Here is a 24,906-nt window from a genome sequence, read left to right as displayed (position 1 = left end):
TCAAGGCAGATTAGATTAAGCCAGCTCCAGGAAACTGTATTTTCAGCTAACAGCTGTACAAAGCAATGCTAGTGAATCTAGGCAGCTCAATATAACATTCAAAGCCCAGAAGAATAAAAAAAAGACTACTGATAGAGGCAATGATGAAGTCTGCAATGCATTTATAATACATAACAAAATCTGTCTCAGCAAAGGTTTTGGAGAGAGCAAGTTAAATTTATCACGGATTATTTCTTGTGTGATACTGCAGAAATGCATGCAGGCTCCAGGTGGTTTCAGGATCCTATTATCATAGATGGTCTTGCTATGCATGCTCACAGATACCATCTTCCCCACACATCCTTCTTTAACTATAAGGAAAAACCAAGTCAAAATGGGAAAGTGATTTCTAATAAACCTTGCAAAACAGACCTTTAGCAGAGATAAAAGTTGGACCTCAACTTCCTTCATCATAGTGCAATACTTTAACTATAATCTCCGTAATACTGACTGTGCATAGGTAATTATTGCTAATTTACTTTTGATGTGTTGTCAGTAGAAATCTATCCTGAAGCAAAAGGTAAATAAAATGTAATACTGAAAAAAAAAATGATTCTTGATTTTATCTTTAGCACCTGAGGAGCATTTTTGACAGAGAAATTTTATTTTTTCCCAACTCTAAAAGTTAAAATACATTTTTTAAAAATATCCATCTTTACAGCTGCTTTATGAGTTGGAGTAAATTAGAGAAGTTGAAGGAAAAGTAAAAAACAAGATATGTCTTTAGCAAAAGGTTATACAAACATCAGTTAAAAAGCCAATATTAGTTCTGAAAAATGCAGAGTAAAATGGTAAATTTATCTTCTCTGTTATGACAGAGCATACATGATACATTCTGAATGATTGCTGCCATCTTCCACCAGAAACTTCAAGTGTCTGAAGTGAATCTTTTCATAACTTTTAGAAGTGGTTTGGAGGAAAAGTGTTCCAGTATAAATCCATTCTGTGTATTTATATCTGAGTGAATTTAGTTAGCTACAGCTATAGTAAATGGAGAAAGCGGGCTCATCTTAAGAATTATACTCTAGAAAAGAGGAGGAGAGTGAATTTCTCCCACCAAAAAGCAAAACTTAAGCTATTTATCTGAATTAACTTCAGCATTTCTACATTTTATAGATCCTGGTATTGCTATTCTGGAATAAAACTAGATGGCAAGAATAATAGTGTCTGACATGTATGCGGTACATGCCTTGCTTTCCCTACTGTCCCAAGGACCTTTGCCCTTTTCAATAGAGGAATAAGGCAGTGCTCATGAGGTCATCACAAACATGCTCACATTGATTTTTGTGGTCATTGAACTAGATCATTCCAGCAATAGCCAAAATGCCACTGCCATGGGAAAACATTTGTGGAGACCAAGTAAATAGCTCAAAATGTGAAAACAAATAAAACCTATGCACTGAGACCTCAGTTTCCACTTCCATCATACTGTCAGCATCCCCTGCATCTTGCTCTGCTCCATGAGGCTCTCTGGACATGAACAAGTACAGATTTCTGCAAATAGCTGCTTAAGGTAAGAGGTTACACACTGACTTTTTACCAGCTGCTTTCTGTTGCCTCTTCCTTAGAAATCACAGCCTTGTCCTGGGAGCCATTCAAATAAGCATTACAAGCCTGCTTCTCTGTAAATAGGCTGGGCAAGGAAATGCCTGCTAGTTAAGCTGATAAAACCAGTCTGATACATAAATAAGGGCAAACACAAAGAAATTACAAGCGTATCAAGATAAAATAAGAAAAAGAGTAAATGAGTTGCAAGTAGCAACGGACATGAAAAGCACAAAACTTCCAGTGAATACATTAGAAGCAAAAGGGAAAATGAGAAAAAAGATTGAACAAGAGGCTCTATAGAGAAAGTGGAGTTGTTAGCTTTTATCTTCATGGAAAAGGTAAATTGTGTTAGATACTTTAAAAAACGAATTTTAACAAGGTGTTTGGTATGCAGACTGGATTGGAGAGGAGAAGAGATCAGTTCAGGGAATATTTATGTAAAATCGGTACATTCAAGTTCTCATAGTCTGATTAAATTCACCCTAAGAAAAGAAGCAAAGTAATCTCTGAATAAGTAGTATCTTTGGGATGTTGCAACAGGAGAAATCTTAGAAGGCTAGCGAGAGAGACACATTTTATTTGATTTTATTTATTTTTTTAGAGGAACAGTGGAGTTATATGTCAAACAATCTCATTCCAGTTCCTGGAAATAAACCAGAACAGATTATTGAACTGATTGGATGTACCTACAAAAAGGTTGTAAAAACAGGCAGTAAGCAATTGTCAAGAACAGATCGAATGAAACTTATTTGATTATCTTATTTGAGAATGGTGGAAGTTTAGAAAGGAAAATCAGTAGATTTGGAAGTACAGCGACTTTCATAAGTTGTAGATATTTTTCCAAGATCACAACCTCATAAATTGAAGAAACATAGCATGCATATAATTGAAAATACTTGATAGTTGACCATGAAGAATAAAGTAAAACAGACAAAACCCTGTATGGTCTACCAAAACCAAGTCAACGAACAAATTACTCTTGTTTTGGATTCATCAAAACCAGAACATTTTACATGAAAAAGTGTAGTTACATTCTTCACTTAACTCCAGAAGCCTATTCCTTCCTTGGAAGGAGTCAAATGAGGCATTTTTTTGATACTGTATTTTTAGATGAATTCGAAGGAGAGAGAATCCAGCAGTATAAATGATGAAGAACTTGGAAAACATAACCCTTGAGGGAACTGGGCTTGCTGAGAGCGGGTTGAGGTTGACATGATTAAAGGTAGTTAGAATATTGGTGACTGTCTAATGTTTCTCCCCTATGAAGAAAGGCTAAGTGAACTGGGTCTGTTTAGCCTTGAGAAAAGACGACTGAGAGGGGACCTGATCCAGGTTTATAAATATCTGAGGTGTGGCGGCCATAGCGGTGAGGCCAGTCTCTTTTCAGTGGTACGTGGAGACAGGACGAGGGGAAACGGACATCAGCTGCAGCATAGGAAGTTTCACACGAATGTGCGTAAGAACTTCTTCACGGTGAGGGTGACGGAGCACTGGAACAGGCTGCCCAGGGAGGTTGTGGGGTCTCCTTCTCTGGAGATATTCAAGTCTCGCCTGGACGCCTACCTGTGCGACCTGGTGTAGGGAACCTGCTTTGGCAGGGGGGTTGATCTCGATGATCTCTAGAGGTCCCTTCCAACCCCTTATAAGAGATCAGTTCAGGGAATATTTATGTAAAATCGGTACATTCAAGTTCTCATAGTCTGATTAAATTCACCCTAAGAAAAGAAGCAAAGTAATCTCTGAATAAGTAGTATCTTTGGGATGTTGCAACAGGAGAAATCTTAGAAGGCTAGCGAGAGAGACACATTTTATTTGATTTTATTTATTTATCTATGTGATTCTGTGATTCTGTGATGATGGGACTAGATGATCACAGTGGACTTTTCCAACCATAATGATTCACTGATTCTATTCTGTTTTCCCCATTGTGATCCTTCTCTTTCTTGAACTGAGGAGCCCAGAACTGGGCGCAGGAGTCCAGAGGAGGCCTCAGCAGGTCAGAGTAGAGATAGAGGATAACCTCCCTCAACATGCTGACAATGCTTTTTTCAAAGAAAACCCAGGATACCATTGACCTTCTTGGGACACAAAGGCATTCTGCTGGCTCATGGCAAATCTGTTGTCCATCAGGACACTCAGGACCTTCTCTGCAGAGCTCCTTTCCAGCATATCAGCCCCTCACTTGTACCAATGCATGTTCTTCCAACTTCCAGAAAATTCAGACATCAGAATCTAGAGTTTGATACAGTTACAGAAGGTTAAAATGGAAGGACATATGAGCTTTTGATGGAGTGTTTCAAATATTTTTGCCTAAAAAAGAACAGTTGTGTAACAGTTTTTACAGATTACAAGATTTAGGTGGCAGGAAGTGGCAAGAACCAGTAAGAATTTCTGAATGCTGCCATGTTCACATTAAAAATATTGCTCTCCTACAAAAAATGATGCTAGCACACTTCCATATCTTATAATTTTACCCCCAGAGTGAATTTTTTTGCCTCTCCTCCACCATCAATTCCATCAAATAAATAAAAATGAATCCTCACTGACTTCTTTATTTCTGACATTATGTTGTTGTTAGAAATAGGTATACTAAAGACTCCTCCAGAAATCATCTTATCTAACTTTCCCTACTAAAATAATATCATGCAGACCTTGGCCATCCCTGTTAGATCATCAACTACTGTGTTTACTAAGCCATGTCTCCCAGTGCCACATCTACACTTTTGTTGAAGAACTCTAGGGATAGTGATTCCACCACTTTCCTGGGCAGCTTCACTAGTCTTTCTGAGAATAATTTTTCCTAATATACAACGTGATTAGGAGCTTAGAGTGTCTCCCTTATCAAGAAAGTCTGAGAGATCTGAAACTGTTCAACTGGACAAGAGAGAAGAAGAATGAGAGGGGGATCTTATCAATGCTTATAAATATCAAAGGACTGGGAGTCAGTTAGACAGGGCCAGGCTTTTTTTCACCCCATTCAAGGGGCAATGGAACAAATGGAACAACAGATGTTCCACATGAAGATAAGGAAAAATTTCATTACTTTGAGAGTGACAGAACACTCGAACAAACTGTCAGAGAGGTTCTGCTGTTTCCTTCTCTGAAAGTATTCAAAACCTGCCTGAGCATTTTCCTGTGTAACCTACTCTAGCAGGGGTGATGGACTAGATGATCTACAGAGTATGATTCAGTAAGATTTCAGGTTCAGGAGGGCCAGGTGTTGGAGAACAAGGAAGAAGGAAATTTATGCTGTATTAGAACCCTAAAACATCAGCTACCATTTTGTCTGGTTACAAACAAAAGGTAGTAATGAACTTAAAGTAATTCAATTTATGTGATTGAATAATATTTTGTTGTCAAGTTATATATTTTGTGATAGTCTGAATGTGGACTGTCTGTCAGATTGTCTGTCTAGGAGGAAAAGAGGCTTTTACAATGGGCTAATGATTAGTTGGCAATTACACACTAGGGAAATTCTAGGCAGGAAATAGGGTACATAAGCAAGTCTGCTTTTCATACTGAAGTTTACAGCCTTGAATTAAATTTGAAGATGCAGTATATGCACACAGATTGGGTTGCTCAATCCACATGCTCTAAATAGCTTGCCAGGTGCTTAAAGATCTTATCATTTGACTATATAAATATTTGGACCTATGTTATTCATTTTAATTCTTTAAAAATATATCAATAACACATTGTTATTTGATTTTATCTTCTTTTTTCTTCTGCTTTGACTATGTTAAAAAAACAAATCTGGTCCTGATTTTCAGTGTCCATAAGCATAGCATGTTTCTCTAAAAAATATCTAAAAACTCAGAGGTATCTTCCAATGATCCTCAGCACAGCTCAGGAAATGAGAACACAAGTGTTTGGAGAGATTGGCCTTAAAAACCAGGGTAGAGGAAAGACAACCCATCTGCTGGGATTCTGAAGAGATCATGGAACAGTGACAATATGGCTTGGGGAAAAGCAGCAAATCACTTTAAATAGGCCATTTAAAATTGTTATCAACTTTTATCTCAGTGAATGGGAATAAATCACCTGTTCTGTCCTAATATGATTATGAATCACAAATTGAATAAATGCTGGCTAAAATATATGGAGTTTTCTTTCTGAATATGAAGGCATCTGAAGAAAGGAACAAGGAGTTTGAGGCAAATTCATTTTACTTCTCATTAAAGCCATCTGTTGTGTTTGCCAGTCTCAGGGAAAATATTTGTTCATAGCTCTTTCCCCAGATTTCTCACTTCCAGGACCGTATTTCTCATTTCCAAACCACTCAGATATTTCCTCAAACAGGCGACAATTCAAACAGTAATGCAAACAGTAATGCACTTAAAACATATCCAGTGTGTAAAGAAATTCTGATTGAGTTACCAAGTAATTGTTTTGTGAAATGCATTTCGAAATTCAAACATGAGTTGTAACTTGGATGTGACCAACACACTGTGTTAAAATTCTCCACGCACATGCAGTTCAACTTGTGCTTATTCCCTAAAATACCTCAGTATGCCAATAGCCCTCTCCCTAGAACTCATGGCTGTGCCATCCAGGCACATAACAGAGCTATTCTTCCTGCAGCAGGTGCTTGATCCAGGAAGCGTGTTTATCAATGCCTTGTTAGCTAAGTTGTGCCCAAACCAAAACCAGAATAAGCTGAGGCCTGTGCTTTATACAGTTGAAACATTGATGGTCCCCAGGACAAAGAAAAGGAAGTTTATTCATCGAAGTGAAAATTATCCATCAAATTAATTTCTTCAAAGTTTGTCTTAATTTCTGTTTCACTCATGAGACTTATGAAGAGGCAGTTTTAAAGTAAGGTGAATATCACATTCATTGTGGTACTGAGCTCAGCTCAACTCATTTCATTCAGGTTGTTAAATAATTATCAAACATGAAATTTTGCTTTACTATAACTGGATTTATGATATAAAGAGGCAAGGGGTTTATAAGTTGCTGTTAATTTTTCCTTTACTTTTTTTTTTCTTCACAAACAGTGAGGAGCTGAAAATGTTTCAAAATAAATATTTACCTCATGTATCTTTAGATGCAAATGCATTCTATTTCTTCCAAAATCTTCATGTGAATGTCCTTTGAGTGAAGATCTTCCTTTGCTTTAGTATGGATGAGGAGCACAGAAATACACAGAAGATTACAATTTAGCATCCAAACACTTTCCGTTTTGTTCTTTGTGATGGACCGAATAGAGATTCAAATCCATTTCTGTTAAAATCAGACCTATTTCTGGATGCTTTGTTGGCACTGATTATTTCTAGATAACACTACTGACATGAGAATCAAGGGCAGATGATGAAGAAAATGTCTATGCACCTGTGGTACCTGAGATATTGGGAATGTCAGGAAAGTGAATCAGTTCTGCATTGTAATCATTTGTCTGATATTTGTATTTTTGGCAAAAAAACAGATTGCATGCAAGCACCCTGATGTGTTTTCAAATAATGAAAGACTTATTTAAATCAATTTGACTAGTATGGATAATAATATTGTAATAAAATTTTAAAAAATGCTCAGTGCTATCATGTTATCTGAAAAGCCACGATCTTTGGATTTTTAGGCTGCTTCTTCAAATAAAATGGCTATGGAGAAGATATCTATCATAGAATGAAATGTAAAATTTTCTGGAGAATGTCAGGGTATTTCCTGCTCTCTATTCTCCTTGAGATCCTTCATTAGATGTATTAAAACAATATTAGTATTGTCTTTGTTGTCATACTGTTCCTGCTGATGGCACAGACATGATTGGCATTATTAATACTAGAAAAATGGTTGCATTCTTTCTTTAGCTACAGAAAGAGAAATTTCATTTGTAGAACTTGTGAAAGTTGTTGATACAATTTGTTTCCACATGACTTGTTCCAAGAAGCTGATATGAAACAATTTCACTTGAAACCCAAATAAAAATTCCATGTTTTACTGTTTGTTTTAATGAGCTGGAACATCTGCCTTGCTCTTCCTGTTTCTAGTTTTGAATATTTTATACTTTAATGTCCTAGGCTTTATTATTAGTTTCAGCCTGAAGAACAATGTACCACATACATGGGAAAGAAATCAGGCCAGCTGAATGGAAGGGACATAAAACATTTGATGTTACTGTTAGCAAAGGGAGAAATAATGCTAGAGGAAAGGTTACAGAGATGGTCGACAATAATTACTAGGTATGGCTTTAGAAAATGCATCCATGTTTTATGTAGTTCGGTTTGGACACTGAAGAGATCAGCAGAGCAGCTCAATTTTAAGAGCATTAGAAGAGTTGCTGCCTTTAGGGTAGTCATGTTAATGAACGAAATAAGGGCAGACTTAAAAGGGGAAAGGTAGTTTGGATATTTCTTTGCGTTTAGGATACTCTTTAGGATCCAAGGAACTGGTTACCTACTATGATTCATGCTTACCTCACTGATATGACAGACACCTCTGCAATACCAACTCAGTGAGAAAGAGGATGTGTCAGGTGGCCTCACTCCTTTATCACTGAATAGGAGAAGAGTTGACACTGGCCAAGACTCAGCCTTGGCTTCAAGAGCTCTTAGCACTAATGAACAAGCCCTAGAACTACCTGAGATGTAGAGCTGCACAGGACATAGAGCCTATGCAGTGGAAGAAATGCCAAAAGCAATCAGCCCTTCTTACACGAACTTAGTACCTGAAGACTCTAATGTTATTGTTGTTTCCACGTATGAACTTTGACTGCACCCTGATTTAGAACAGGGAAGTCCAAATTCCAGCAAATATCAGAGGAAATCACTTGACAGATGTCAAAATTCAAAATAATGCTTGAGAGACAAAATTATTTTTTACAATATTAATTATGGTCCAAAGAATTCTGCAGCTAGGCCTAAATACACCTCTTATTTGATGAAAATGGACTGCTTCTGACTGACACTAAATATTCTTAGTCTCTCCATCATTTGGTTGTTTTTGAGAGAATACTTAGTATTGTGACTCGATCATCATAGTTTTCTCACTTGGTTAGTCCATCAGAGAATGTTGTCCTCTCATTGAGTTTGGCCTAACATATGGTTTATAGAGCATTTACTGGTTACATCTATGGCTGTAAACTTGTAAATGACATGGTTGTCATTTAAGTTGGATACTGGTATAAAGAATACATTCATTAGAGCAAAGACATCTGTAAATTCTGAGACTCAAGTTCCAAACATAATAGAGAAGAAGACAGGAAGCATTTATAACACTGAAAAAAAAAATAAAATTCCCTTTAATTTTACACCTTTTAGATTCCCTGAATGAAATTGAATTTACTTCAGCTGGAGTAGTTGACCAGCATCAGCCTTCAGCAAAGGTTATTTCTGTTGGGTTTACTACTGAAAAAAGCCAAGAAACTCAGACTCAAGAATCTAACAGTGAGAAGAACAATTACATTTCTGTGTTTGTGATATATAATGACTGAGCCTAATCTCTCTTCAAGCTATTTTAAGCCTTGCTCAGAATCACACAGATTTGTTTTGGTTAATCCAGCTGTACACAGCTGAAACTTGGGTTAAATTGGGAATACAAGATCTTCTAAAATGAAACTAGTTATATCATTTTTTCACTAGTTTCAGGGCTAGACTACAGGCATTGTGTCCTGAGATAGATCTTGCTCATAGGTTTCATGGATAATTCATGGGTAGTTTTAGCTGGACATGGAATGATGAAAACTCTGATCCATTATAAAGATTTTTTTTTTCCCATGAAAATTCCTATCTCTAGTTTTGGCATAAGCAGGAAAAAATGGGCTCAGAATAATTATTGGTAGTTAAACAACTCTTCCTCACATCCCCGTAGGTGAATATAAATTACAGTCTAGACCTTTGTCCAGGGTTTATCCATACTGGACATACAGCTTCTAAATGCCATTGCAAGTATAGTCAAATGCCATGGCAAATATAAATTTTCAAATGTCTGACATGATAATAAAATTAATTTAAATATTTCATACATTTTTTGATTCAAAAATTTATTTAGGATATTCATTTCAGTAATTTTAAGATACAACTCTACTAACAGAAAGTGCAAACTTCAACAGTAGTATATTGAAACAAAAAGGTACAAAGTTTAAAGAATGCATCTTTGTTTGCTTGATTTTCTTGCAATAGGAAAAAAAAGATAGCACGTCTAAATACACAGTTGTCTTTGGATATAAATATGTTCATATCTCTTTCCAGAGGTTAGAAACAATTTCATTGAGAAGTTCATGCCATGTTTAAGTTTTTGTTTTTTTTTTTAAGAAGAAAAGCAGACTAACTAAAATGCAGAAAATAAGAAAATCTACTGCAAAGCAGAGACACTATTTTCATAATTTTGTGAGTTTATTTTCACAGAGCCAAACTTTCACCATTATATTTCTGGATTATTTTCTGAAGTCTTTACAGGGACACTTTTTGACAGTTCCTAGTAAAGAACCAGCTACCAATTTTTCACAGCATCTTGTAAACCTCTTGTTTCTATTTTTGAAGAACATATATGAATTTTATTTTTCCCGTAGGAGTTTATTTATTTATTTATTTTTGTTGAATTTTTGTTTTGTTCTATTTTCTAATAAAGGAAAAGGGAAATCAGTAAAAAGAATGAAACAAATCTATATTCTTAGTCTGTTATGATTCTCTTTAAATTGTTCTGATTTCTTGCTGTTTGTTGATCACACAAGTACATGTAAACCAGTACATGATTTCTGTGACAATCTAAGTCAACAATGATTAAGTGGAGAAGTATATTCTAATGATCTGATTATTTCAATATAATTGCTGAGCTTGTAATTTCAGTTTTAGCAATAGTACAGAAGATGAAGTTCACAATGAGATTTTGCACAAACAAATTTGTGAAATTAACATTTTATAGCCTTGACTAAAAAGAAGATTAATTTAAATGTCAGGTTCTTTTTCCAGTATTATCCTGACTTGAATAATGAGAATATTTCTCTGGAGACTCAACTGTAAACAATCCAAGTTCATAGTACAATGGAAAACCTTGTTCCTAATTTAGAGATTTAGAAGTTAATCTTATTTAAGTTAATTAGGGAAAATTTTTGAAGTGAACTTGAACAATTCATCATCTGCCTTATGAGATCATTTAGCATGAGTCTGTAGCTTAAGGTGGCAGATTTGTCAGCAAGAAATTTTATATCAACTATCGAAGAGGAAAGAGCAGAAGAGAAATGGACAAGATTCTCAGCAAAATAGACTGAAACAGTAAAACTGATGGACTTAAATACAAAAGTACTGTCAAGGTTGAATATAATCTTGTGGACAATTGGTGACTGTGAACACAAGTGACTTCCTAACCCTATGCATAGTAAGAAAATAAGAAAGAGAATCTCAGCCATGCATAAAAATTTGGAGACAATTGAAAGTGGAAGCGAGGACATGGGATAAGGACTAGAAATGCATAACTATTCAGGAAATGTAGGTTGATAGTTGATTCTCTTCTGAAAACAAATGTAGATTAAGAATATAAATTCAATTTAGAAATGAAACTTAGGAATTTTATGCCGAATTCTCTGAGTGATATATCAAGCTCAGGTAAAGGGGTTTTTGGTATCACTGGCTCTTCACTGTGGGACACATGTAAAACAAAAAATACGATATTCTTGACACGCATCTTCCATGACCAGTCCCTGCAACATTCTTCTTTTTTCAAACATATTCTTATAATCTCATTTCTCTTGCTCTTCCTTTGCATTGTCTTTCAGCACTGGCAGTTCCACCAGTGAAAACATTTTGGTGTAGCTGTGTTCTCTGAGTAATGAGAAAACTCAGGTGAGTCAAAATCAGTGTGCTTCAAAGTTTGATCAATGTCATATAATTTGCAATTAGAGATTTCATGACCCTGTAAAGTATTTTGCAACATTTTATTATAGTATTATGTAAAATACATTCCATGACATTTTGCTGAGGCATACTTAGCTGATAAAATTTTAGTGTTTCACTGAAAATTATACTTTTCTGAACATAATATTGTACAGCATGAACTTGCAGATGTACTTTAGAAGACTTGGTTAAGGAAGGGAAGAAAATAAATCCAAAATTTGCAGAACTGCAGGAATATATATGACACTAAAGCCTGCTTAAGTCTGCCGTAATGGCTGAGGAAGAGAGCTATCTCTTTGCATTAATTAGTTGTCATGAAACGCACTAGTTCTGCTCCTTGAATCCTCCAAGATAAACAGCCCAGTCAGACTACACACCACCAACATACGTACTTGGAGCCTTGGAAGAAATAGCAATGAAAAAGGGTTTTAAATTCATAAGTTCCCTTAGTAACGCAAGTAAATGATGTGTACAAATCTACATGTACAAACTTTCCTCTCCACATCAATGATAACTTTCTATCTATTCTTTACATCATCCCCAGACTGTTCACACTGAAGCTTGCTAGCTATTTACCAGTAACAACTGTATATGATAAATTCATTCTTGTAATCTTGCTTTTGATTAATGAAAAATAAACTTTAAATTAAATTATATTATTAATTTAAATAATCTTTAAGTAGCATGCTGTCACTGCACCTCATTTGAGCTAGATGGTGGTGTCTGTACAGAGTGTCCAAAGTACATTTTTTGCATTGAAAACTCTTACAGTTGTAGAAAGTCATTTCAGGTCTTGGGTGTGATATATCAGCTTGTACACTTTTTGTGAGACAAAAAGTGCTGCAAAACAGTGTAGCAGATATGGAGCAGATTGCAGACCAATTGATCAGGGGTCATCATACTGTTGCCTTGTTCAGTTTTTCTTTCCACTGTGTTCAGCACTGTAGATGACCAACAAAGCAGAAGCCCTCAGGACCAGGGCATCACAAGCTGTGTTTACAGCTCACATACAACATCTATGGAGCAGTGTAATGGCTGGGAGTGATATAGAAAATGTCAGTTGGAGAAGCATAATAGACAGGAAGAGAGAAGTGAGGGGAATTTGTGAATTCATATTATTTCCAAGAATCTGAGGTTTATATGATAGGCTGACAATGCCTATCCTGTCATGCACCATGGAAAAGCTCACAGACCATCAGGCTCAAAGTTAGGTAATAGGACCTGTGGGATAATCCTCAAAAATGGTGGACACTTCACCTAAGAAGAAAGATATCATGATGCAAAACAATAACTTGGATTTTGGTGGGATATAGCTGGTTTATATAGACAATAAAATAATGAATCGATAATAATTATCCAATATCCAAATATCCAAATATCCAAACTGAATAGTGTATCTTCTATGTAGATAATACCTATCAACCTCTATTTTGCTGAAAAAATAATATTTGAGTATGTTGAAAGTCTTCTAGAATTTACTGGATTAATATGTCTGCTAAATACGATTTGGAGAACACTTAGTACGTTATGTGAAGCATGTTGCTGACCTGACAGTGACTAAGACTCCTTGCTAGTAGGTTAGTAAAATTCTGCTTGTATATTAAAATCATAGAATCACAGGATCATTTGAGTTGGAAGGGACCCTTGAGGGCCATCTGGCCCAACCACCCTGCAGTGAACAGGAATGCCGCGGGTAGATCAGGTTGCTCAGAGCCCCATTCAGCCTGACCTTGTATGTCTGCAGGCACAGAGCATTCACCACCTCTCTGGGCAGGCTCCTCCAATGCCTCACCACTCTCACTGTAAAGAACTTCTTTCTTATATCCAGTCTAAATCTCCCCTCAATATCTATTTGGTTCTCAAATGTTTAGGGCTTCATTTATACTGCTGAAATGGGCATTTAACATCTGACAATTTTGTTGGTTAATAATACAACACATAGCTGCTGGCATTTAAGTAGCCATAATATTTACTTATTACCAAGTAGAGAGCCAGAAATGTTTGTGTTTAGTTAATTATATGGAACTTCTCTCGCAATTTAAAAACACTGATCTCCCTCTAGAAAGGTTCTAGAATATTTCCTAGTTTATAGCCCATTTGTGAGTTGTTTTGCCAGGTTGTTGTGATATTGTTGTGATATTCACTGTCTTATAATTTCAAGAGCAATATTACGTATGTGAAAAAAATTATTAAAATTTTTAAATTTACCATAATGTCTTAAACTAGATTCCAGTAATGATCACCTCCTTCAGTCCAAGACCGAATATTTTCTGTGTTCTCTGGAAAAACCTGATAAGCCCAATGAAGACAAAAATAACTGTTAAAATGGTAGATTAACCTTTGTGTTGTCTGTTGCCTTTTAACTACAATGCTACGAAAGATCCTTCAACAAGGTATTACAGCAGCCAAACCATAAGACAAGTAAAACTCCATGAGCTGCTGTAAACTGGTTGTATTTTTTTTCTCTCAGGCTGCATTTCTCTCAGTTATACTTTACCATATTCTGGTTTCAGAGTGTTATGAGAATGTGCCTCCATTCTTGTGGTAATTCTTCAGTGAAACAGGAACATCTGCTGCTTCTGCCTCTGTTAGTTACTCTGGTGGGCCATGGATCTCAATAGATGTTTAATTGGCACTAAGAGAGGCAGATCTGCCCTCCATGGTAAAATACATGCAGTATTCCTATCTTGTGTCAAAATTTCTGCCTGGACAGGGACGTCTGGTCCTTCTATATCACACCCTTTGGACTGATATTGACTGTTGAATAATAATATCAGGTAACAAAGTGGGAGGTTCTGATCTGACATATAAATATATTTAGGGTCGCCTTCACAATGAAAACTGGGGTATGTATATAATTTGTCATGGCCACGTGTCAATTACTCATAGTGTTACCATCCCACCCCCTTCTAATGATCTACCTCAGGGTGCGAAAGGTCCACACCATTTTGGGCCCAATTGCACTTCCAAAGGCCATCTTCCCTTGTGGGTTCCATGTTCTAAATTCTCAGGGGTGGAGAGCAGAAGATTATTTATTGTTCCAACTTGGAATTTCAATCTTATATCACTTCCCTTAATTTAGATTCTAAGCAGGGAGGCCCAATATATTTGTAACATATGCTGGACACTGAGTCTACCATCTCTGGGTCTTTCACTCAGGTCTTTCAGAATTTTGTGTAGTCTTTTAATCCATCCCTGCAAGGACTGGGAGTCAGTCTTCAGAGTGGCCTTTAGAAAGCCATTATACTGCCCTATCAGGCTCTCTCCTGTCAGATTATATGGCAGATGGAACTGCCAATTGATGTTGTTTTCCTCAGCACACTCTTCTACCACTGTTCCTGTGAAATGTGCACCCTGGTCAGTTTTGATGACTTGAAGAGTCCATGTGCTGCCATTAATTTAGTTAATGTCTAAACGGTGGAGATTTGATTTGCTTTTGGTACCAGATAAGCCTCCATTAATTCACTTCCTGTGTTGATACATGTCAAGGCACACCTGAACCCTTCAGATCAAGAGAGGGGGCTTATGTAATCGATCTGCCACCTCAGCAAGAGATGGCTAGATGTGCTGTTATTTTTGGCAAAGGTCTTGGTCACATCCTAGTGTGCATTTGAAATCTTGATATGCCTGGTTGATATCTGACATTAAAATCATACTCTTACTGCTGCTTACATTCTTTTCAGTCTAGCATATTGCAACTTCTTATGTAGCCGTTGGGCAATGTTATCTGTTGGAAAATCTTCCAGCCACCTTATACGAACTAGTGACTGCATGGGCTGATGGCCAGATACATGGCAGGCATATGCTGTTCTATGCATGAATTTGTTCCAGATATCCGACCACATATCTCTGTTCCATATTGGTCAGGCATGGATAGTCCAATGCAAAAAGGCCCACTATGCAATCCAAAGCATAAGTAAATGGTAGACCACACAGATATCCATGCAGATATACAATACACCATCACTTGATTTCTGGGTTATAAGGATCCACACTGCTCTTTGTTCATCCCACTAGCTGCTCTGTCCATCTCCTTTGAATTAGATTGTCTCAGCTGAGGGATGATACACCATTGCTCACCATTTAGTAGGATTTCCTTTGCTAGACATATGCTGTACTAGGTATATTCTGGGATAGGGTATTTCTATCCTGTACAGAACTCCTCTCCAGTGGAGTGACAGCGGTCTCTTTAGAGACATCACTATTGTACATCATTGTGCCTAGTATCTTTGGTAGCTCTTCTTTTAATGGCAACGAAGACAAATGACTTCACTGTCCCAGATAGGTGACCCAACATACCATTTATCCACCTATCTACCTATCTATCATCTATCTATCTATCTATCTATCTATCTATCTATCTATCTATCATCTATCTATTCATCTACCTATCCATCTTTCCATTTATCTATTTATAAAGTAGCAACTTTCTTCTAAAATATTTGCTGCTCAGTTGCCTAGAAATTCAGAGACTGTAAAAATGTGAGCCTTTGATTATTATGAAGATATAGATGAGATTCAGAAGTCAAGCTGCGCTTGAGGAGAATGATGTTAATTTTTTTATGTGAGGTCTGCCTGCACCTTAGCATGTAAGCTAAACATTTGTGTGATCCACTATTAATTTTATAGATACATTCTTTCTAAAAGTGATAAAATAATCAGTGATGAGGCATAAGTTAAGATAAGCATGCACTTACATGGACAACTTGTCATTACCAAATGTTGAAACTATAACCTGCAGTCTCATTGATATTACCATAAGCACAGAATGTAGAACTATTTTAATTTCTTTTCCTCATACCATTGACTACTGATGCTGGACTTATGAAGTTATTTGGAATGTCTGTAATTTCAAACTGCATGAACAGTAGTTTTGTTTTATTCTAGAAGTTTGTGATACTCTATATTGGTCAAAAAATAGAAAGGAGAGTAAAACTAGTTGCTTTTGCCCTGTGTTGCATTCCAATTTATCTCTTTAATGTTTGCAACTGTCACAAAAATATCACGAAAATATGCTTGCTGATGTCTTGAAATCACTTTGAAATTTCAGGATGGTTCAACTGCAGCATTCAACATTTATCATGGCACGAAGAGATGCCAGACAGTTGAATGAAAAACACTATCCTCATCAGCCAAAAGAATGGACTTTGCTGTGCCCTCTGATACTCTTCCATTAAAGTGATTCATCTTTGGCTAGTCTTACTCTAGGGGAATATTAAAAACATACTTTATGTCTGCAAGGACTGACAGCTTTGTATGCAGAAGATATATATATTTGTAAAAATCTGAAGTCACCTTCACTGTAACATTTATGATTCTGATAAATGAATGCAAGTTAATTTCAAAATATATGACGATTGACAGCAAAATGCAAATGATTTGTTGATAAGGGGCATGCCTCATTTGACAAATATTTACTGAAAAAAAATTCAAATGAACATTCTAAACTGGCTTTATCTATTTACTAAATAAATTAGATGATCTAATTGAATATCTATTTATTGAATAAAATATGTCATGAATGACTCCTCTAGAGTTTGCATCTTTATGGATATTGTGTACATAGAGAAAGGCTATTTTATTATTATTTTTTTATTTGGAAATCTACAAAATACAAAGAGAAACAAAAAAATTTCAGATTTACTGTTTTCACAAAAATATGTAACACAGACTCTTTAAGCATCAATTTTATTTATATAGTTTCTCTGTAAATGAGATGTTACTCTGTATAAAAAATGTAGTCAAGAGAAGCTAATAAAAACAATCTCATTGCAGAAACTGTGGAAAAAAAAAAAACAACAAACCTCACAAGCTGAAAATATGTTCCTTTGCTAAAGGAAATAGCAAATTTTGATTGCTAGATTTGAAAAATTGTCTTCAGATTGCTAAGAAAAAATGACCATGCAGCAGATTAGCTGAACTCTTTAAGAGTGCTTCTTCAATATTTTCCTCCTTTTCATTTTTGTCTTGAACTTAAGCTTTTCCTTTTTTTCCCTCTTTCTCAACTTTGCGTTGTACATCCACAATAAAAACATGTAATAGGAAAAATTTCTGCACATACAGTTTTTTCTAGAGTTTTAACATGCTAGGGTGGAAGTGAGGAAAATAGAAAGTAACTCACAGCAAAGGGACAAGAGGGCTGCAGTATCCTCAGTGCTGTAGAAGTGACTTCAGGTTTCCTGTGTTTGCAGAGAGCTTGCCAGGACTATATTCTCTCTCTGTCAGAATCAAGTAAGAATAAGTCAGTGAGCTTAGCTGTATCAATTGGTCTGTGATCTGTGTGTGGCCACACTCATGATAACAATCTTGAATCCCACTTATTAAAGACTGTCCTCAAGAAGAAACAGCAGTTTGTTAGAAGTCCATTTGCATTTCTGTGAGAAAATTTTCAGGAGCATCCTATGTAAAAACCTGGTGTCATTTTGACACAGTGTATGTTCATTTAAGGATTGAGTTGAAGAGTATGTCAAATAAGCAGCTTAAATACACTTGTACAAATATTTAAGAAGACTAAATTCATTATATACAACTTTATATAACTCAAGTTTTTTTTTTTTTTTTTTCTGATTATAATATGGCAGATTCATATGGGATACATTCATATGGGACACATTGGTCTGAATGTAAATATTCACCCTGTTTGATGAAGGAGTCTTAGATGAACTGGAATGTAAGTTTACATTATGGGCCTCCAATGCTGTGCTTGCGTAGTCTGTAATCGAAAGGTTTCAGGTGAGCCATGCAGTTGCATTAAGCCAGCTTTGAGGCACTGTCTGTTAGAAGTGAATAGTTACCTGAGATTGCTGAGTATCATTCAAAATTTAAAACCTATCTAATGTGTAAGATTTCTCTCAAGCAATTTTATAACCTCATCTACTAAAGAAACAGCAAAAGACACACTAAAATCAATACAACGCTACAGCCGGGTAATATCACCCATATATTTGATTTGTTTAACTTCAAAATAAGGAACTTTTTAAACAGCTGAACATGTCTTGGCATGCTGCCTTATTACATATCACTAGCAGTTTAGAATTTACTAGCAAGATGTTAAGCCTTCCTATTGCTTTTGCCTCATTTCAGAATTTAAGATCAGGCTGATTATGCCAAGGGCTGAGAGAGCTGTTTACCTGCTTTAATTCTGGTGCGCTCACTAAGTCTAGCCATTAAAATGCAGCCTGAGTATCACTATTTTGCAGAACTAAGCATCACCTAAGTAGCTTTTTCTAGCAAGTATCTGCTGTTGGCCATGCACAAAACAAGTTTTAGGAAGGAGTTACATATCTGAATTCCTTTTGCTAAAGGCCATTAAATCATTACAAACAATATCTTCAAGAATTTGGACTAGTGCAGAGTCCATTTATATTCGGATTTTGGAGCCCATGTGCAGCTTTTTCTGTACCCTCAAACCTCCAAATGGATCCAGTCTTCCCTGGAGATGTATCCAGTTTTTCTAGAAAGGATTCCAAAGGAAAGATGAGACCCTCTCACGTGGGCTAAGACAAAGCCATACTATCAGGGAAAAATGCTTTGTTACATACAAGGTATTTCTTCATCTTAAGGTAATTTCTAACAGATTATTTATATGCATCAGGACATCTCAAAGACCATTTAGAGATTGTTTTATATTTGCCTTACATTAGTGAAAGTCCATCTTCCTATCAGAAATGGCACACTGAGCAGCTCTGAAACCCCTGGTATAATTTTTGTTCAGACTATTTCCTTTCCTATTTTAAAGTGACATAAAGAATCCCTTTACAGTCAATACTTGAGCAAAAACTTTAAAACCAATCTTCAGACTGATCGCCAGACGTCATCGAAGTAATAATACCGGATTTTTTTACAGGAGAATTTGGCATGATGGATGTACCCGAAATAAGAAATTAGATATCATATAATGGGTACTAATGCTGAAGGGAAAATCAGATAGAATATGACTAGTGCTATTTAAAAAACAGATGGAACACCTCCATCTTTGACAAGAGTAAAGGAAAAAAAAAAAAAAAATTTGAAAAAAATATTAGCCATCTTAGGCAGAGAATACCTCACCTTCCAAAATTTTATGCTTTCAGTTTATTTCAGTCTGTTGCGACCCAAAGGAATAAAACAGTAAGGAAAACTCATCAATTTGACATTCAGTACTTACAATAAAAAGCAGAAGTCCAATTCTCCTTCTGTTTAAAAATGCAGAAACAATTCTGGTGAAAATGCTTGCACTTATCTTCAGTGTGAAAACATAAAAGAATCTGGCATGAGTTAAATAATTGCAGCGTATCTAAATACATCTAGACTTAAAATTTTCAAAGTTCCACTTTAATTTTTGTTACAGTTGGAGCCATTTACATCCAAAAAGTTTTTCTCCCTTCTTTTGCTAGATAAATGACATTTTAGAAAATGTGGACATATACATGAAACTGTACAGATATGATTTTAAAATACTTTCTCCTAGAAACAGTTTGATGCATCCATTAGATTTTGCTGAGAGTATAACCCACTGCCTAATACTTTCCAAATTCTTTTCTATGTATGTAACTTTATTTACATACAGAGTAACTTTCTATTTTTCTTCTGCCTCTTTCATCTGTCTCTTTCATCTGCCTACAAGCATCACATATGTTTCAACTCTCTCTTAGCCTTTATAATACTTTCACTTTGTTTAACTCGGTTTTCTTTCTATTTTTTATTTGATTTTATTATTGGATTATTTCTACCTTTCTCCATTAGTTGCTCTGTTGCAGTCCCACATGTTAAAATGATTTTTTCAGGCAAAGTAGAATAAAGTTAATGATGGACATTATATGGGCAATGTTTTCACTCAAAAAAGTTTTGCTTTTAGAGAACTGAAAAAAGGATGGGAAAGAGTGGTTAAAGAGTTGTGCATTAGAAACTTACAACACAGCAAGTCAAAGTTAATGCTGGGAGCATTTCATAATTACAGGCTTAATACAGTGATGTTCCTGTGGGACTAATGTGTTTCCAACATTTTCATATGAAGGGAGTCATGTTTCTTTCCATTATTGGAACATCTCTTAATTACTCTATTTTTGCTTTATCACCTGCAGGAAAAAGTCACAACAGAGAGTTGGAAACACTAAGAAGAACTCAAGATTAAAAAAAAAAAAAAAACAACCAATAAACAATGCTAAAATCACCCCTGAATTGAACTGCCAAAGGACAAAACAGGTCCCTTTAGCTCAGTGCATAGGAAGTGATAGTGCTGGAAAGATGTAGCAAAGCTTGCAGGTAGCTGCTGGACATGCATTAGGTTGTAACAGCCAGAGAGAAAGGTACTACTCCAAAGAAAATCTGTTATAGTAAAACAGTGACAGAACAAAGTCAAGATCGCATTTTTGTTAGACTTTTTTCCTCCTATTTATTTGAAGCTGTTTATCTGGAGATAAGATAAAGAAGCAGTGTCAAAGAAAAGGAGTCCAGTATTTTAACAGAGTGAAAAGGAATGTCTCTTAAAAAGCTGAAATTAGATACTAAGGAAAAAGTACACTAGATAATCAGTGCAACCGGTAAGGACTAGAGATTGATATATAAATTGGGGCATCAAGCTAGCAGAGGGGAGTCTTTCTCTGATCACATAAATTAAAGGTGTGCCTGTACCAGTGTAATAATTACATAAAGCATCTCTTCAGATACAGCACTGAAAGCTCTTTTGGATACTCCAGGCTTAAAAGCAGAACACTAATGCATGATTTTTATTGCCAGCTGCCATGGACCAGAACAACAACAACAATGCCAGTCCTAAGCTCAGACATTAAATACAAGGAGTCTGTATCCCTTCTAAAGAGGTAGTTAGGAATTAGTGAATTCTGATAATTAGACTTGCATTAATATATTATAACAACATTCCTTTATCAAAAAAAGAAATAACATTTTGTCTATTGGGATTAAGCCAGAAACTCATAACAGCATATTTAATTCTGCAGTAATTCCTGGATATGTGGATCATGAATGTCTCCTTTGGCTAAGTATTAAGATGGAAAGAGAGTCCTACTTACTGGTTCTATAACTTAAATAGATGTGTGTGTGAGACTACTATCCTTCTTCAGCAAATGAGACAAACTGATCATCTGGCCAGCCCACAGTTAACAGGTATTCTGTGTCAGAGCTTCACCACATGATTGCTTTTCTTCTCTGAGTCTCAAGAGAATTAATTTGTAAAGATTTGTTGAGATTTTGAACTGGAATATCATTATTATATCTTAGTACTTATACATCATGAGCCTTCAGTGATGGATGAGGTCTGAGAAAAAGACCAAAATCTATTAAGACAATAGAATTGTGGATAACAATATAGTTGCAACATTGTTTGTCCAAGTGAATATTGTGACATTATAATATTATAATTATTATTATAATCATTGTTATAACTATATTTAATGTATTTATTATTATTAAATATTATAATATTATAGTTGTCCAAGGACATTGTGAAGACTGAAATCCTAAAAAAATTCACAGAGGATTGTATTAATGATGGAAAGCACAGTAATGGAAATTATATTCTCTATCTTTTCCTGGCACAAACTACTGACTGATCTATGTTTCCATATGTCCAGCTAAGTTTTTGCTATTTTATAGCTTTTCCAGGATTTTACACATCAACTAATGTTTCATGACTTGTTTTTCTGTTTTTTTTTTCCTTTTCATAAATCAGAATACATCTGTACTTCATGCATAAGAGCGCAGTTCTGCATATTATCTTTTATCCTTGCAGATATTCAAAGCCAATACAAATGTTTCCAGCTTGTTCAACTGACTCCTGCATCTACAACTAGACATTTGGCAGTAGCTGTTTTGTGACAAGAAGGCTTTCCGCAGTATGTTAGCCAATTGTATACTGATAGTGTACATCTTCAGTCACTGATCAGTTTTCTGTTTTATTTGTGATTACTGCTCTAATTCTACATTGTTCAATCTCAGCGAACTTTTTCCAGTTATCTAAGGCATTTGATGATGTACGGACCACCATAATGCATGAAAATTTCAGTAGCCTCACTGTTCTCATTCAGAATTTACCAAATATCTGCCTGCAGTGTGTTTGCACATGATTCTATGATAAAGTGTTATTGAGATAGCAAAAATGAGCTGCACGTTACAGCCCTTGAGATGCAGTGGGGGAAAAATGAGATTTGGATTCAAAGTGGTGTAAATATATAATTGTGCAAAAATAAAGCCTAACCAAAGTGATACTATATAGTCTAAGTTAAAAAATATTATGAATGTAGCTTTGGCTCAACTGAGGATCATAACTCAGTGGATATACTTTATGGCCTTGGACAATTCAGCCACTCCATGATCTATTTTTCAACTTTTACGTAAAGGAAAATACAACTGCATTTCATTTTTGTGCATATATTTGAAGGAAGAATGCTGCATAGATTAAAGATTAATTAAAATAAATGGACTAAGACTCTACATAGTCTTTATGAAATGCACGTTGTGTAATGAACTATTGAACAGTAATTGAGAAAGAGGAGTAAAAGGAAAAAACATAGAAAATCCAGCCTTCAATTAGAATTCAAATAATGTCATTGAAGTTCCTCTTCAGACCTACTCTTAGGTACTTTACATTTCTGCTCGGTAACAAAAGTTTAATTCAGACTTGGCTCAGTCCAGAAAAATTTTCATAATATATTAATCATTACATGGAGCAAGGTAAATAAACTACCCCTTAAAATATATATATATATATATATATATATAAATTATATATATATATATAAATATATAAATAATTATATTTATGCTGTATGAACAATTTTTATACAAACAGTAGGGTTATCTCTTGTGAAACTCAGTAGCAAAAAGGTTTTGAACTGGAAACATTTCTTGCTATCATTTTAACACTAATAAGGAAGTAGGAAGACTCCATTAATATACATTGTTACAGAGCTATTACAAATAAGTTGTGTGCAGGTGAATTTCCATCAACTGTTTTATCAACATGATGGATATTCTATTAACACCCTCATTTTCATCTCACTAGTTTTCCATCAGAAAGGCTTTACTGACCCTGCATACACTTGGTTGTAATGAGCCTTCATTTATATTTTCAGCACCAAAATATCAGCATGATTAAATTTTAAAGTGTCAGAGGAATCAGACAGTTTATGTCAGTAAAGAAAATGTCTAAAACCAAACCATTTGATTCAACAGAATGGACTGGAAAACTTCCTTCCTTCCTTCTTTATCTTTGTTCTTTTGTTTTTGTCTTCATCTTTCTCTTTTCTCTTCTTTCTCTTTTCTCTTTTCTTCTTTCTCTTTTCTTTTTTTCTCCTTTTTTTTTTTAGATTAAGCATGACTTCTTGAAGTGAGATTCTCATTAGGTTTATAACATACTTACATTATTTTTGCAATTCCCAGAATTCTTTCTGGACAGAAAACACACAATGAAGTAGAAAAGACCATAGATTTTGGGAGAAGAAGACTGAAGGTGAAGACTGACTGAAAGTTACTTTCTAGAGGTTTTGAAAAATAGAATGCATCTTTTTGTGCTTTGCTCAAAAAGACCTTCTACCTACCTGGAAAAAAAAATCTGTAATAAGGTGGCATGTTCAGCACAATTTTGATTTTTTTTTCTGCTACATGGAGCATTTCTGTACTCCAACATCTGGGGTTGATTCTAAGTACAGAAATGAGCAATTATGTTTTCAAAGTGTTGCCTCTGTAGGATACCCATGCAATCACACACCTGGGGTAAAGCTATGTTGAATAATAATGTTGAAGACATGAGAAATTATGCTGAGACTCCTCAGGAGATGTTTTAAAGTTAACTTAGCCAACTCTAATTTCGCTCTATTTATATGTATGGTCTTGTTTTGTTAATGCTTATTTATGATTGTATATATACAGATTTATTTACAGAAGTGAAAATACTGTAAACATAAGAAAACAGTTAAATAATATTTACATATGGGAACATAACAGTAATATAAATTCTACCTATTAGATGAAAAATGTTATGCTTAATATAATCCACTTAAGAGACATTCCTTCCCAACCTGGTCACATTAGCTTGTATATATACTTAACCAGGTTTTGGTACAATACATCTACATCAACCAAGAAACCTAAACCAAATCTTTACTGAGTAATTATGGGAAATGCATGTATTCCTGAGCTTTTATCAGTTCAATAATTTCTGTTGAAACACTTTTGAGAGTTAGAAGCTGTAGTGGATTTTGGTACAGATATTACCATAATTCAAATAGGTTATAGAAAAATATTAGTAGATTTCTACTAATTTTTTTAATATTCTAGGTCTTTTTCCTTGCTTTTCATAGTTTTAATGGATTGAACCTGTTATCAATTTGCACAATATGTTGAATTTTGACAATCATAGAGCAGTAGAAAGGTATGTTGCTTCCAAGCCTAGTGTACTAAAATAAATACAGTCATAGACAGCTTGTCTTTTTGCAATTGATACATGCTTATTAAATTCTAGCAAAGGTATGCAAACATAATCTTAAATTGTCCAGGT

The 24,906-nt window shown here is 35.2% G+C and overlaps 1 long non-coding RNA gene across 1 annotated transcript in view; it reads left to right on the top strand.

The window, feature by feature from the left end:
- Positions 1-1,463: 1,463 nt before the first annotated feature.
- The window catches only part of LOC104911968 (uncharacterized), a 39,516-nt gene continuing 16,073 nt past the window's right edge, over positions 1,464-24,906 (top strand). Inside the window, exons 1-2 of the long non-coding RNA XR_014881240.1 lie at positions 1,464-1,552; positions 11,294-11,360. This is a non-coding gene — a long non-coding RNA (uncharacterized LOC104911968). The remainder of the gene's footprint in view (positions 1,553-11,293; positions 11,361-24,906) is intronic.

Source organism: Meleagris gallopavo, chromosome 1 (assembly GCF_905368555.1).
Source record: "Meleagris gallopavo chromosome 1, MGAL_WU_HG_1.1, whole genome shotgun sequence".
In the NCBI taxonomy this organism is placed as follows: domain Eukaryota; kingdom Metazoa; phylum Chordata; class Aves; order Galliformes; family Phasianidae; genus Meleagris; species Meleagris gallopavo.
The sequence above is the reverse complement of the archived record's forward strand: the minus strand, read 5'-3'. Positions and strand labels throughout refer to the sequence as shown.